At 41.3% G+C, this 13572-nt stretch overlaps 1 long non-coding RNA gene across 2 annotated transcripts in view; it reads left to right on the top strand.

Moving 5' to 3' along the window:
- The first annotated feature begins 354 nt into the window (after window positions 1-354).
- The window catches only part of LOC138583594 (uncharacterized), a 61568-nt gene continuing 48350 nt past the window's right edge, over window positions 355-13572 (top strand). Inside the window, exons 1-2 of one of the 2 annotated variants that reach the window (XR_011305428.1) lie at window positions 370-437; window positions 543-620. This is a non-coding gene — a long non-coding RNA (uncharacterized lncRNA). Of the gene's footprint in view, window positions 438-542; window positions 621-13572 lie in introns of both variants that reach the window. The other variant, XR_011305429.1, reaches the window with a different exon arrangement.

The following is a 13572-nucleotide window of genomic DNA, read 5'->3' on the forward strand; positions in this document are numbered from 1 at the left end:
ACTAATCCCATCATTTTCTGACAGCGATACGACAGTATAACTATTAAAATATTATACATTTTAAAAAGTCAAATACCAAATAATCCTAAATGAATGTCTCTTTAATTGATTGCAGTGAAGATGTAAAACATATACCTTTGTTTTATGAGCTGACGCCGGATGCGCCTCAGAGGGATCTTTTAACCCTAAAGAACCGGCTGTGTTGCTGCATACTGGAGCCCCACAGCGGCTATTACACCGGGGCCACTCTCCCTATTCACCGAGACAGGAGAGGGGAGAGCGCTGCTGGTGGAGGAGAAGGGTGGTGTGGGGAGGGGGGGAGTGTGGGGGCACGAGGGATGGAGGAAGAAAGGAGGGAGGGAGAGGAGAGGAGAAACGTGTAATCACCCAAACAACCATTTTTACCCATTTCACCCCCTCTGGATCTGTGTCGCAAGGTAAGAAAAAGGCTACTTGGCTTCTATGCTGGCCCTCTCTGCACCATAAAGTGCACCGGCTGACTTGTGTAAGAACTCCTCTGCTGCTCCTCTCACACTCTGCAGTCTGCTGTGAGGGGATCTGTCTTTCACTGCGGAGACCGCGCAGGGGGAGGCCGGACCGTGTGCGGGAGACGCGAGGAGGTAAATGACGCTCGCTGTTGTGATTTATTCTTTTATTTGTGGCTGTGCTTCAGTATAAAGCGTGTCTTCCTTAGACTGTGTTGAAATGCGAGGACGTTAGAGCACGGCGTGTTGTATCTGTTGTTGAGATTGTAGTGCATGTGATTAGACAGCTGAAGTAGCCGTATGAATATCTGCGTCCCCCTGCGTCAGTGTCCAATCAGACGTCTTTGCGCCGCCGCAACTGGTGCCAACACGCGTTTATACACACACACCGCAGGCTACTGTAGCAGCCTATGGCAGCCTATGGCATACTGCTGAGGCTTCTATCTGAACCAATCACAGAGCAGATGTAACTTTTTTTTTTGCTATTTGCTGATGTAATAACAGTTTCCCCTTCCTGCTATATCCCTGTTGGATTATGACTCAGTATTGGGTTTAACTTGAATTGCTTTCTTTCTTGTGACTATTACACTCTGTCTGTGGCAACTATTATTACACTTCGTGAAGCCGATACTATCTATAGTTTTATTGTGAACGTTTGGATTAAGGACACTTGTTATTGTGGCATTATTATGACGCATGGCTTAAGCGTCACTGTGATAGTTAGATGATGTTCCTATAGAGGTTTGCACTGTGTCAGAGGTGCTCAGTAGTGAGTTTGAAAGAATTTTATTCTCTGCTTATCTCTCATTTTACTATTTTTAGAATATTATTTATGTCTTTTTTATGAACTTATACATTCCATAGAAATATCTGAAACCATATTACAGGATTATTATAAGTGTTCTGGTTGCACAGGCTACTTTTACTCAGTAGGTGTCTCTAAATTTGGAATAACAGAGAGTGCTTTTATTGTGAAAGTCTCTCCTCCTAATGTAAGAAAGGGATAGTTTATTGTTTTAAATTGGATCAGAGGTCACAGTGGTGGCGTTTACTTTTTAGCGTTAACCTTACATTAAGAGTTTATTTCATTAACGTGTTGATAAAACTCTTCAGGAGAACTCACAGTGTGTGTGTGTGTGTGCGTGTGTGTGTGTGTGTGTGTGTGTGTGTGCGTGTGTGTTATTAATAGACACTGAGTGAAACTACAACTGCTCTCTGTCTGACTGACCGACTGGATTTATGTATTTCTTTCCTTCGTGACGTGTTGTAAGCTCTGCTCTGTGCTGCACGTCCTTTAGTTGGATTTGTTAAACACGCACACGCATGCACACACAATTTGATACATAATTGTGGACATCATGCATTAGTAATGACTATTGTAGCCGGGACTCGACTAAGTGCTAACTGGCTGTGATCCTGCCCTGAAAGAGGAGTGTTTTACTCTCACGTTTGTCACACATTACGAGGCTTTTGAATGTGTGTGATACCTGAATTGTGAAGTCACACAAACATGTTCACTTACCATATCGTGACCTGCTTCGAACGAGGCCGGCTGATATAAAATGTGACGGGCAGTTCGTACACCTGAGATGAGTAAAATGTGATCTGACTGCTCCAATCAGACCTAATTGAAATGAATTGAATCAACCTATTTCTTCTGCTACTGTAATTAAATTAGTAGCCGGGTTGTAATTGGACATCGAGTTGGCACTCGAGAGGAGATGACAAAATGGTCATTGCTGCCACGGAAGGACTATGTGTCAAATTCAGTGTGAAAGGCAGAACACAGAATGCTGGCTGACACGTTGACAAGGCTGCTTCAGCAGAAGAGAATACAAACAAAACAGCCTCTGATTATCTGCAGAAACCCGCCAACAGAATGCCAAATATATGGACATATGAACACATGTAATAAGAGAAAAAAGATGTACATTTACTCTGGAAATAAGCATTTATGGTACATAAAGTTTATTCTAATACTAAGACTCCAAATGTTATTTAACGGTCCACATTTCTGTTCTTTCTGTTTCCCTAAAACTCCTACAGGAACCCCCAAATGCTGAAATAGCTGACACTCTATCACACTTAATGTGTTGCAGTAAAACACAAGAATGTATGAATGCAATAAATAAAGAATTAACACTTTTTATGGGAAAAAAAAGTAGCAGTCAGCAGCGAAAACAAAACTGTCGACTCATATTGTATCAAACAATTTAACTTGCAGACTAATACACAGGCCTAACCCTCCGATATAAAGATACATGTAAGAACATAATCCCACGATAATGTCTGAATTTGAGGCCTTGTATCAAACGTCTCTCACATCAACTTGCTGCACACAGGAAGGGAAGGTGTCTCACTTCTCCGAGGCCTTGGTCATCTGTGGCTCTAATGCCATTTACAAGAACAATGAGCAGAAAGGGGCTAAAGTCGCGCTGATGACACTTAATCTCATTGGAATTCCTTGTCAGGTTTGACCTTGGGAAGATATTAGCCACTCGACAAGTGAATGTGGCTGTGTGTGCGTGCGTGTGTGTGTGTGTATTTGTGTGTGTGTTGGAGGGGAGAGGTGCCTGTGTGTCTGCAGTTATGGGTTTGTAAGCATGCATGTGTGTGTGTGTGTGTGTGTTCAGTGAAATATCTAAGGTGGAAACACAGGTGGAATGTGCCTTTAATTAATATCTGATTTATAACAATGTTATAATCTGATTATTCTTTTTATCAGTGTAATTAAGAGTCAGAAAATTGTCCTTCCTCTGTGTTTGCATGGGCGTCCATGGCGACTCTCATGTGCCTGAGAGCAGCTCGAGCAGTGTGCTGCAGGGATCTGTGGCCCGCTGATATGTGTGCCACACTGTCTGTTCAATAGAGGCCTTTGAATTTTTAAACAGCATCAGTTACTTCATACTGTCATTGTTTTGGCACCATTTGCCTTGCTTAATCCTGGTAAGTGCATATCTACACTGCTGCACTGACAGAGCAGAGGTGAGTGTGTTTAAGGTGTGTGTGATAAGACTGGAGGCACAGATAGACCCAAAGCTTGTGAAATTTAGCATACTGATAGTTTTACAGTAAATAGCATCTGTTGCATGTTCCGTGTTGTAATTGGATTAGCATTAGAAGTGTGTGTGTGTGTGTGTGTGTGTGTGTGTGCAAAGCATGTTGGTGAATGCTTTGCGCCATCCAAAATGAGATAAAAGAAAGAAAGTAAAAAGATCGAGACAATGACGAGTCTCCGCGCAAGGTTCCTCGGATATTTAAAGGCAGCCAAGCTTTAAGAAACGCAGCGCCTCGCTGAGGGCAGAATCGCGTGTTTTGGCATTTTGCTCCGAAAAACGACAGCTTCCTTTCAGCTAACTTTATCTATCATCAGTTTGATCCCCCTACAAAGATGCAACAATACAAACAAGGTGAGGTCGATTGCGAAAGGCCTGCAAGGTTTAATGGCATCAATTAGAGCTAAACTGATACTTCAAATTCGGTGTCTGGAACAAAAAAAGGCTAATTCTGACTTATTTCGTGGTGAAATCAAAAAGGAGTATGCTTGGTGCATGATTGTAAAAAAAAAAAATGCTAATAAAATAAACATTTTTTCACAGGACAATTCTGCAGATAAAACACACATTTAATAGAACTCGGAAAAACAGACAAAACTCTTCTAATAGAATTTTGCGTGCAGGATAAAGTGACGATTTTGTGAGCACATTGTGAGCAGACATTTTAGACGGAGAGCCATAGGATTGGATCTCTGTGGGGGTGAGAGCTGGCTTCAGCTACACGCAGATTTACAGTACTGGATGCAGCGGTATGTCCACAGTCCTTCAGCCTTTTTCTCTCTCTCGCTCTGTCGCCGTCTCCAGGGGGAAATATTTGCACAGCGAAACCTTCTCTGTATAGTTTCTACGCTCTTCCTCCTTTGTCCCTTACACTGACTTATTTATGGTAACCCGCTAATGAGCTACACGGCCTTTTGTAGTGAGAGACAGCGTGTGTAAACATTTAGATTTTTTCCCTCAAGTACACGGCGAGATCCACCAAATTAAAAGGCACAAAGTGAAATGAAATCACGGAGCAACCTAACACCTGATCAAATACAAGGTTACCCATGCAGTGTTTTGTGTTTTGCCGTGTTAATGCCCTATGTTGCTATCAGTCTGCCGTGTGTTTTGGAGGACTGCCAGCCGGAGAAGGAAGAGCACCTATTTTGTGGAGAGGTAATTGCTACACAGTAGCCTCTGATTGCCAGGATCTTTCACCGGGAACAGCCCCGGCTCCCTTTTCACTCGCACCGACAGCCTGATTACAAATCATCTTATTGATTTGATGAGTGCAAGATGTTTGCTAATAACTGTTCTCATACCATCTGTTAATCTTTGTTGTGATTAAAGAGGTAATCCCAATACCCATTATTCCCAATGACAAGAGCGGGGATCGTTCTCTTACACAAGCTTTAGCCCCTCGCAGGCCACGCCGGCCTGGAGACGAGAGGGTGGGGGCTGGAGGGGGGTGCAGCACCAAGGATATCAGTGATCTCCGAATGCAATTGAGAAATCTGGTCCACCTTCCACATAACAAACGCGATACAAAAAGAAAAAAGAATTACACCCCTCGCTAAAAATCCATTACCTCGTATAATCACGCAAAATGATTTTTCTTAAATATGATAATAAATCACAGGCTGGATCAATAGCCTGCGGACCAACTGCTATGCCCTGATAACGTATCAATCAATATTTAGTATTTAGATTTTAATTAATACCTCGGCGGGGCTCGGAGCCTGTTAACACTGAGAGAAATATAATCCGTGATAAAAAATGGGCCAAAGCAAAAAGAAAGAGATAAAAGCGAATGCGGGCCTGTTAGCATTCCACAGTTGTTCCTCATATCTGTCATTGATCAGTCAATTGCTTAGTTGTGATTAAGGACCCTTCAAAATCAAGCTTGTGTTTGTGTGTGCGTGTGTGTGTGTGCAATGCATAGGGGAGGTACGGATGTGTGTGTTTACATGCCAGCGGACTCATCGATCATGCTGCACAGGCATGAGCTATAAGCTTCAGAAGCACCTGCAGCAGATGGTGCATACAGAAGATCACAGACGAACATCATGTGTTGGATTACGGGCTCGTCACTTTGGACGGACGCTTTTTGGCTTACTCCCCCGCGCCACCCTGCAGCGTACAGTAAAGACCTGCAATTATCTGGCCGCTGCACAACTCTGACAGGAACACTTAGGCAAATACTTTGAGAGTGATGCATTAAAGTCATTGCATCTCTAATATGCACGCGATGGCTCCTCTGTAAGCTTTTCTTAAGGTTTTAAGTGTTAAACACTGGACTGCCAACTGTTTTTCAATTGGATTGACTCTTATGGCTGTTCTAATTGGGATCCTTTTGCTTTATAAAGAGATTAAAATAGATAAATATAGGAACCGACAGGCAGAGTTTGACCATCAGGATCTGCATGGCTAACACAAGATTAATAAGACACATAGATAAACAGGATTCTGTGCTAATCTTGTAATCTGTTGTCATCCAAGGTTCCTGTGCTGCCCAAATAAGCAATCCATGGAAATTTAAAGCAGCTAATATGTTGTTTAAGTCTCTGTCTATTTAGAGACTTACATAATTATATTTCAGATTGTTTATAGATACATTGTAGAACACAGATACAGTCAAAGGTTTGGCCGCTATGTTAGCGTACAAGCTTAAAGTAATCATACTTTAAATTAGAATGATGGATCACAGCCGCACTAATTCAACATTGCCCCATTCTATTGCTTATGTCTTTTTACTATAATGTTGCACTATTCGCACTGTTTAAGAGGAGAACAAGGGGACTGTGCAGGCTTTTGGCTGAAGGCCGCGGTGGGTCCCAGGTCGCTAAAAAAAAGCCCAGCTTTGATGTGAGCTAACAGGACATGTGCGTGTTCAGGGTTGTGGCTGGATTTAAGTGTCCCAAGGCTGTCTGCCGTCTAACCCGGGTCAACAGGATATAAGGCCACAGCAAGTGCTGGCCTGAGTGGTTAGTGTGTCTTTTGAGCTGATCCCCGACTCACACTGTCACATTGGCACGTACAGGAAGTCACACACTGGTAAACACACGAGAAGGTCGGCCGAGGTAACTTGGGTGGCAGTTGTTGGTGTTTGCGTAGTATTTTCCACACCTTAGCACAAGTGAATCTCGTCAGTGACCTATATATCTAAAGTAAACACATCATCTAAATAAATATACATTTTTGTGATTATTGAGTGTGGTACGTGTCGTTAAAGCTCTAGTCAGCGATAAAACAGATGAATTATGCTATAAATTCCAATAAACTGCAGTGGAAATCATCTCAAATCCTTTTACCAACATATTAATTTTGATATGAGAAATGTTTCGAAGCTAAATGGTAGGAACATTTCTCCGCTCATTACAGCACAGCCATCAAATTGCAGTTATCAGTGTTGAGCTGGCATATCAGCTTAGCTCTGCAGTAAAGCTCACACACCATGAGACCGGACTGGATTGGCCAATCCTTATTAATCCCTTCTTACAGTTAGGTGGACAAGGTGCCAATGGGGCCCGGTGCAGGGCTGGCATGGGGTTTGTGTTAGCTGCTGCCGGCATTACTGTAATTGAATTAGTATGTGTGGTCTGACGTGCTGCTTATAGTGTAGGTGAGGCCATGTTTTGCAGTGCAGTAGCTGTGATAATCTTTCAATTTGTCTCCTGGGTAACGTTTAAAAAGCATTTCTAACGCCCAATAATTACTGTGTGTACAACATTAAATTACAGTATTTATTTTGAGACATTATTAAGGTGGCAAATGATGAGTTTGTGCAATGATGTCAGCTGCATTTCTATGTGGGACAACAGGCAACAAGTGTTTTATATAGAAGGAGTGAAAGGTGGAATAAAAGCATTTATATTCCTTAGAGGAGTGTGGAAAGGCAGCAACACACTAACTTTCATGAGAAGCCACAAGATTTATGCTCTTAATTTTGAGGAGCACTAGCATTAGCCCTGCCTCTGCTATCAAAGTGAGGCTACCAGTTATCTTAACTACCAGTTTGTAATTAGCCCCATTTATTTATACCTGAAGCCACACTGATTAATATTTCAGTATTAGCAAAGGGAAAAGTACAATTTAATGGAAAAAGCGTTAGCTTGAAGTCACCAACCTAAAGAGTGTTCTCTCCTGACTCTCATCAGCAGTAAAGAGCTTTAGCTTGTTTTAGCTTTAGCTTCTTTGAGGATATCGTTTTTGATATTGCAACTTTGTGTTGAGCTGAAGAAGGCAGTTGTTTACCATGAAAAGGCTAAAGGATAAACCTACTTTACACAACCTACATCTCCAAACAAGTGGACAATGCTAGCAACTAGCTAGCAAGCATAATAGCATCATTTAGCAGCTAAAAAGACAAATATCCAGCGGGAGGTGGTGGAGACCAAAACAGAGCTTAAAGAAAGCTAAATTATGTATTTACTAGTGCTGCCAAAACTGGGAGACAAACTTAAGTGCAAAGATATATTTATTTAAACATAAACATGCCTTTTAAAAGATCAACATCGGCTTCCTACAGCTTGCAAAATAAACACATAAAATAATTTATTTACGGTAGAATGGACATTCAGCACTCCGAGCGAGAAAATCAACATACCTATACCTGTCTGTTATGCTGGGGGTGAGAATCTCTCTCTCTCTCCGGCCAGGCTGGGATTTTAATCCTCCGCCATCATTACCACGCTAATTATTGAGTTAATTTGTTAATTATTAACGTATACAATGACTTTGTGTGCATTCAAAGACACAAGAGAGTGCGTGTGCGGACATACAAGAACACGCGAGAGCTGGCGAGACAGCCACGATATAGTGCAGATTTTTTTAACATTAAATATAACATTTAATAACAGAATATCCGTTTTTTTTTATTACAATTTGGTTTAACTTTCAAATTTAGAATATTCATTGACAGCCCTAGTATTTACTTGTCCTTGTTTGACAATAACAGAATGAATATCAATGATTCAATGCATGTTCTGGTTGTGTCACGAGACAACTGGTGCTAACACACAACTTGAAAACATGTCACTGTTGTGCGTAAAGCGTTTTGTGCTTCCTGAAACTCACAGTTTTTCCCTTTTGCAGGCTTTAAATGTTAGAAATAGAGCATTAGCATTTTTAAAGGTCTGTTAGCAAAGCACAAAACTCTTAAGTTTCGTAGAGGGCATAACTTACACTGCGGCTAATCCTGCACTACCACATGAAGAGCTTTGTTCAGTTGTTGACTTGATTGCTTGCAGTTGACCAGTTTAGAGCATAAAAGGAAACTTGTTTTCAAAGTCACAGATTTTCCAACTTAACTTTCGGTGTTTTAACCAATAAAACCGATACAAATGAAAATATTTTATTGTTGTATTCTATATCTTTTTTTTTATCATTCATGATTTATATAATATAATTGAAAAACAAATGCTATAAAAGAGAATGGAGTGGAAAAACAGAGCAATGGAAAGATTGAAATGATGTTGATGGAGGGGATGAAGACGGTGGGTGGAGGGGGATGACGGACAGTCCTGGAGACAGGGTTGTTAGTTTACGTAGGCTGAGGGCTGAGTCGACTGGAAAATTTTGATCACTTTAATTTACTATATCCAGCCTCGCTTCTCTCCCTGTCCAGCACTTTTATCAAGCCCTGTGAGCCCGTATTGATTTTTTTATTTTCTGCCCAGGATAAGAAGACAGAGAGTTAGGGAGCTCTGGTGAATGGAGAACTTTCCTCAGATTGCTGCTATTCTCCAGCTTATTGCATCCTGTCGTTTGTAGTTTCAGATGATGTCCAGTACGCCGCGGCTGCTCCAGCCAATAAACAAGGTGACTAACAATGGGAGAGGGCCGGGAATGAAGAGGGGGAGACAAGCTAACCAGCACACCACACAGATAGAAACGAGGAGGGGGGAGGGATGTTTTATAGCTTTTGTTTTACAGCTACGTTGACACTTTTTTAAAAAGTATGCACTTTAGTGTGGGTTAAAATGTGTTTTACTTGTATGTCTTTAATAAATATAACATGATAAATAGTTCTGACAGTGTCAAGGGATGCATTTAGGGGCAAATCCCATTAAATTACGTTTTATTTTGAAAAACTAACAAAGCAATGTGAGGAAATTAAACCATGACTAATGCTTTTCTGAGACTGTAGCTGGTTTAGCGTTTTATCCATCGATGAATTGGAGGTGATACTGTAATAGTCCAACTTTTAATTCACAATACATCAGCAGGACTTTGGTGTTTCCTCTCTCTTTCCTCTGGCTTTTAATTTGAAAACTTCAGTCTTTTAAGTTCAGAAAGCACAGGTATTCATCCGTGAACAACGCAACAGAGTGTCATGTATTATTTCCTTTTATCCTGTCCCACAATATCAGTGACCATGTTAAAATTTAAATAGCTATTCAGGGACTGAAGGCAAGAATACTATTTAACATTTTTTATGTTATTGTTACTGGTTCACGTGTGCCTCCCTGAGCAAAATTAATTATCACCTTTGCCCCAAAGAAACGCAATTAAAAAGTGGAGGTAATGGTTTTTCCTCCAGAATGAAATGGGACGATGTTTTTTGTCCTCACTTCATTGCTTTTTAATAATCAGACAAATTGTTGTACTTTTTTCCTTAAAATATGTTTTATCCTTCATTTTTTGGCCCTTTTTTTGTTGTGGCTGTGTGTTTGCATTCTCTAATGTTGGGATAAGAGGAGGAGGGTGTGTGTGTGTGTTTGAGAAGGAGGGAGGGAGGGAGGGAGGGGGCGGGGGGTTGAGAGAGAAAGAGGAAGAGAGAGAGAGAGAGAGATTAGTGACAGTCTGATAAAAGATGTCTCCAAAACCCTAATTAAAATTGAATACCCCTGCAAATGCAAAGCAACATGCAATCTCCAGGTATTTCATTTAGAGCAACTATCTCAGTGCGAGGCTGTTTTTTATGTCTTTCTTCATTGCACACAAATAGCTATCCCCCTTTCTTTTATTTTTCACACTTCCACATCTGCCACCGTCTTTGTCAAAGCTCGCGCTCGCTCTTCTCTCCCTCCCTTGATGTCAAACACAATGACAAAATAAAATCAAACTGAGTAACCCGTAGTGTGTCCCTTTTTTTTTTCTCCCTCCAAAACACTTCCAGGGTTCAGCTCATTAAGCGGCTGGAAAAAAGAATAAGAGCTTCTGATGCAACAGTGAGCGCAGCGCCGAGCGCTTGTATTTTTATAACACTCGAGAAATAAGAACAAACTTTTTTTCTTAACAAATGCTAAAATCAATCACGCTTTAATATAAGTTCATATAAGCTGAGTCCATGTATTGATAAAATTGATAAATAAATTAATAGTGAATTTATGATAAAGTAGATCTTTGAACATTTAAGAGAATAAGAGCACCGTTCATGTGCTTTTATTTTGTAGGAAATATCTTCAAACAGGTTTCAATGTACAGCAACTCGCTGGATCTCAACTTAAAAGAGCATAATCACAGTTTCTGATTCCTTCCGCCGTTCTTCTTGTTACATCATAAAAACCTGGGCTCATCCTCCGCCCTTGCTCTGCAAATATCTCCCGCAGTTTGGTGAGTAAAACGAGAAGAGCGATTGCACTGTGCAGCGGAAAACCGACTTGAGATCTGACCTGTGTTGTGGCTGCAGTGGCACTTTCACTTCCTACTGTCTGGACTGAGACTGCCGGCCATGTGATCTCACTTTAGAGGAATCCACACACACACAAACACACACACACACTCGTCAGTGTCATCAGCAACTGGTTGCTCATGGTTTACCCGCTTGTTTACATGAATCAGCTCGGACTCAAGCATGCAGATGATTTAACTTGCTCCTTTCATCCACACATTGGCCTTTAATGCATCCAACACCTATTTTTTACTTATTCCTTTTTCCAGGTGAGAGTTTTAGGTGCTTAGCAAAGGTTTGAAAGGTGTGTTTTTCTTCCACTCAAGGGGGAGAAATGTCAGTGTTCTTATATTTGTATTTTAGGTGCACAAATATATGAAATCACGTAGAAGTAGAAGATTAAATGAAAAGAAGTTTGAGTTTATTTTAAGTGTTTTGGAGCATGTGCAGGCATCAAATTAACACTATTACTTGTCCCAGACTCCAACAACCATTTGAAAGGAGAGCCAAATCATACATGTAGTAACAAATAGATGATGTGTGTCAAAATACAGGCAATACAAATGAAAAAAGACAAGAAAATTAGCTTTTATTAGAGTCAAATATTGGATTAGCAGAGGGAGGAAAAGATGTTTTGTCAACATGAGAAGTTCCAGTTAGTTAAAAAAAGAGGCAGGTTTATAAAAAGCCAGTCAGGGTCTTATTCCAGGCAGAAATCTGTCCTGAAAAACAGTGACTAAGCTCACAAAACAGTCAGCATCCAGTAGCTTTTTATGAAGCCTCATACAGCCTCGTACGCAGAGCTCACACCTATAATCATTTTTACATGGCTGCCTGCAGAAAGCACCGAGGAAATTGCCCTGGCTTAAGCTGCCGTTTAGTCATAAGGATATGGTCAATTTGGTCCGCTGCCAAAGCCGTGCCCCTGAGTCATTTTACTGTATGTATTTTCTGTCGTCTATTCCCAGAACACCAGTTGAATCATACGGCAAATAAATAATCCCTGGCGCAGAGAGTTTAAGGTGGTGGTGAGCAATAAACGTGTGTGTGTCAAGCACAGCGAGGCCTTTCTTAACCTCGCGCACACTTATTAACTTTGCAGATGATATCTTGTCATGTTTAATATTGATTCCTGTCATCATTAGGGCGTGTAATAACGAGGACCTTGGCTTGACAATTTAGTTATATCTGCGAGGGAGTGACAGGCCCGTGTGTTAAAGACATGTTTACTTCACTCTGGGATCAATAAGTGCTGTGAGCCAGCATGAGAAAGCATAGGCCCTTACTAGAGTTATCGATGCACGATGTATCACATTATGAAATATACGTAGGAGGAAGCTGCCCGCGAGATTAAGGAGTCCTCATAGATCAATGAAGAGCATGAGCATTAATATAGTGCTGCTACCTCCCTCCCCTGGACACCCCGGGTTATTTTTGCTCTCAGGCTGAACACTGATGCTCGTAGACGTGCTTTCGCGTCAACTGGGAGAATTAGATTTGCCTGTTGGTGTCACAATCCAATATCTATCATTGAAAGGATTCTTTTCACTCCTATAGCCAAAGGTCTGTCATGTTAGGCTCGGGCAGAGGCCGCCATGGCAGGAAAAGTGTGTTTCTTTTTAAGGTTTTAAACTTATTAATACGTTAGAAAAGCTAACTATGGTGTCAGCGGGGTGTGCGTGTGTGTGTGTGTGTGTTTGGAACAGCAATCTTGACCTTGAGACTGAGGGAGGGAAAGTGTGGCTGCTTCATGTTGTCAGGAAATGTTCCTTTAGACAGTGTCAATCCCATGCTGAACTTTAGCTGTCTTCATTTAGCACCTTATGCTAACCCTTGTATCATTTTTTAAACTGCAAGTGATGATAAACCTCTCATTTAAACTGTCCTTTACTTAAAAATCTGCCTTAAATATGATGTTTGTCCGACTGGTAATCATTTTGACCACATCCGTTGACCTCATATACAAACTGTCCTCATAAACATCATTTCCCACGATGCACGTCAGCCCTATATGAGCCTCTCATCTGAATATATCCCCACTGTGGAGGACAAGGGAGGCGTGTTGTCATGCAGCTGACCCTTGAAGTGGCCAGATGAAGGGCAGAGGAGGAGGAGGAGGAGGAGGAGGGGTCGGAGGGTGGAAAGGAAACTTGGGCCAAGGTCAAGAAAGCTAATTTGTTTCCTGCGTCCCCTGCCGTCCCTGAGAGGCAGACCACACACTGCCCGGACTGGAGGGGCTTTAATGTGGTGAGGGGTGCATAGCACGAGGCTGAGCTCATTAGCTACTAGGTCCTATATCACACAGGAAGTAAAAAAAAAAATTAGTGCATTATGTTGCGTGGCTATCATGTTGCAGGAAATATTATGAAAACAAATTTAGTGTCACATAATTACGAAAAGAGATTATTATGTTAGTGCTATTTAAAGCATTTTT

This window comes from Semicossyphus pulcher, unplaced genomic scaffold (genome assembly GCF_022749685.1).
Source record: "Semicossyphus pulcher isolate SPU_LCO1_2020_fin unplaced genomic scaffold, fSemPul1.0.p SCAF_9, whole genome shotgun sequence".
Classification (NCBI taxonomy): domain Eukaryota; kingdom Metazoa; phylum Chordata; class Actinopteri; order Labriformes; family Labridae; genus Semicossyphus; species Semicossyphus pulcher.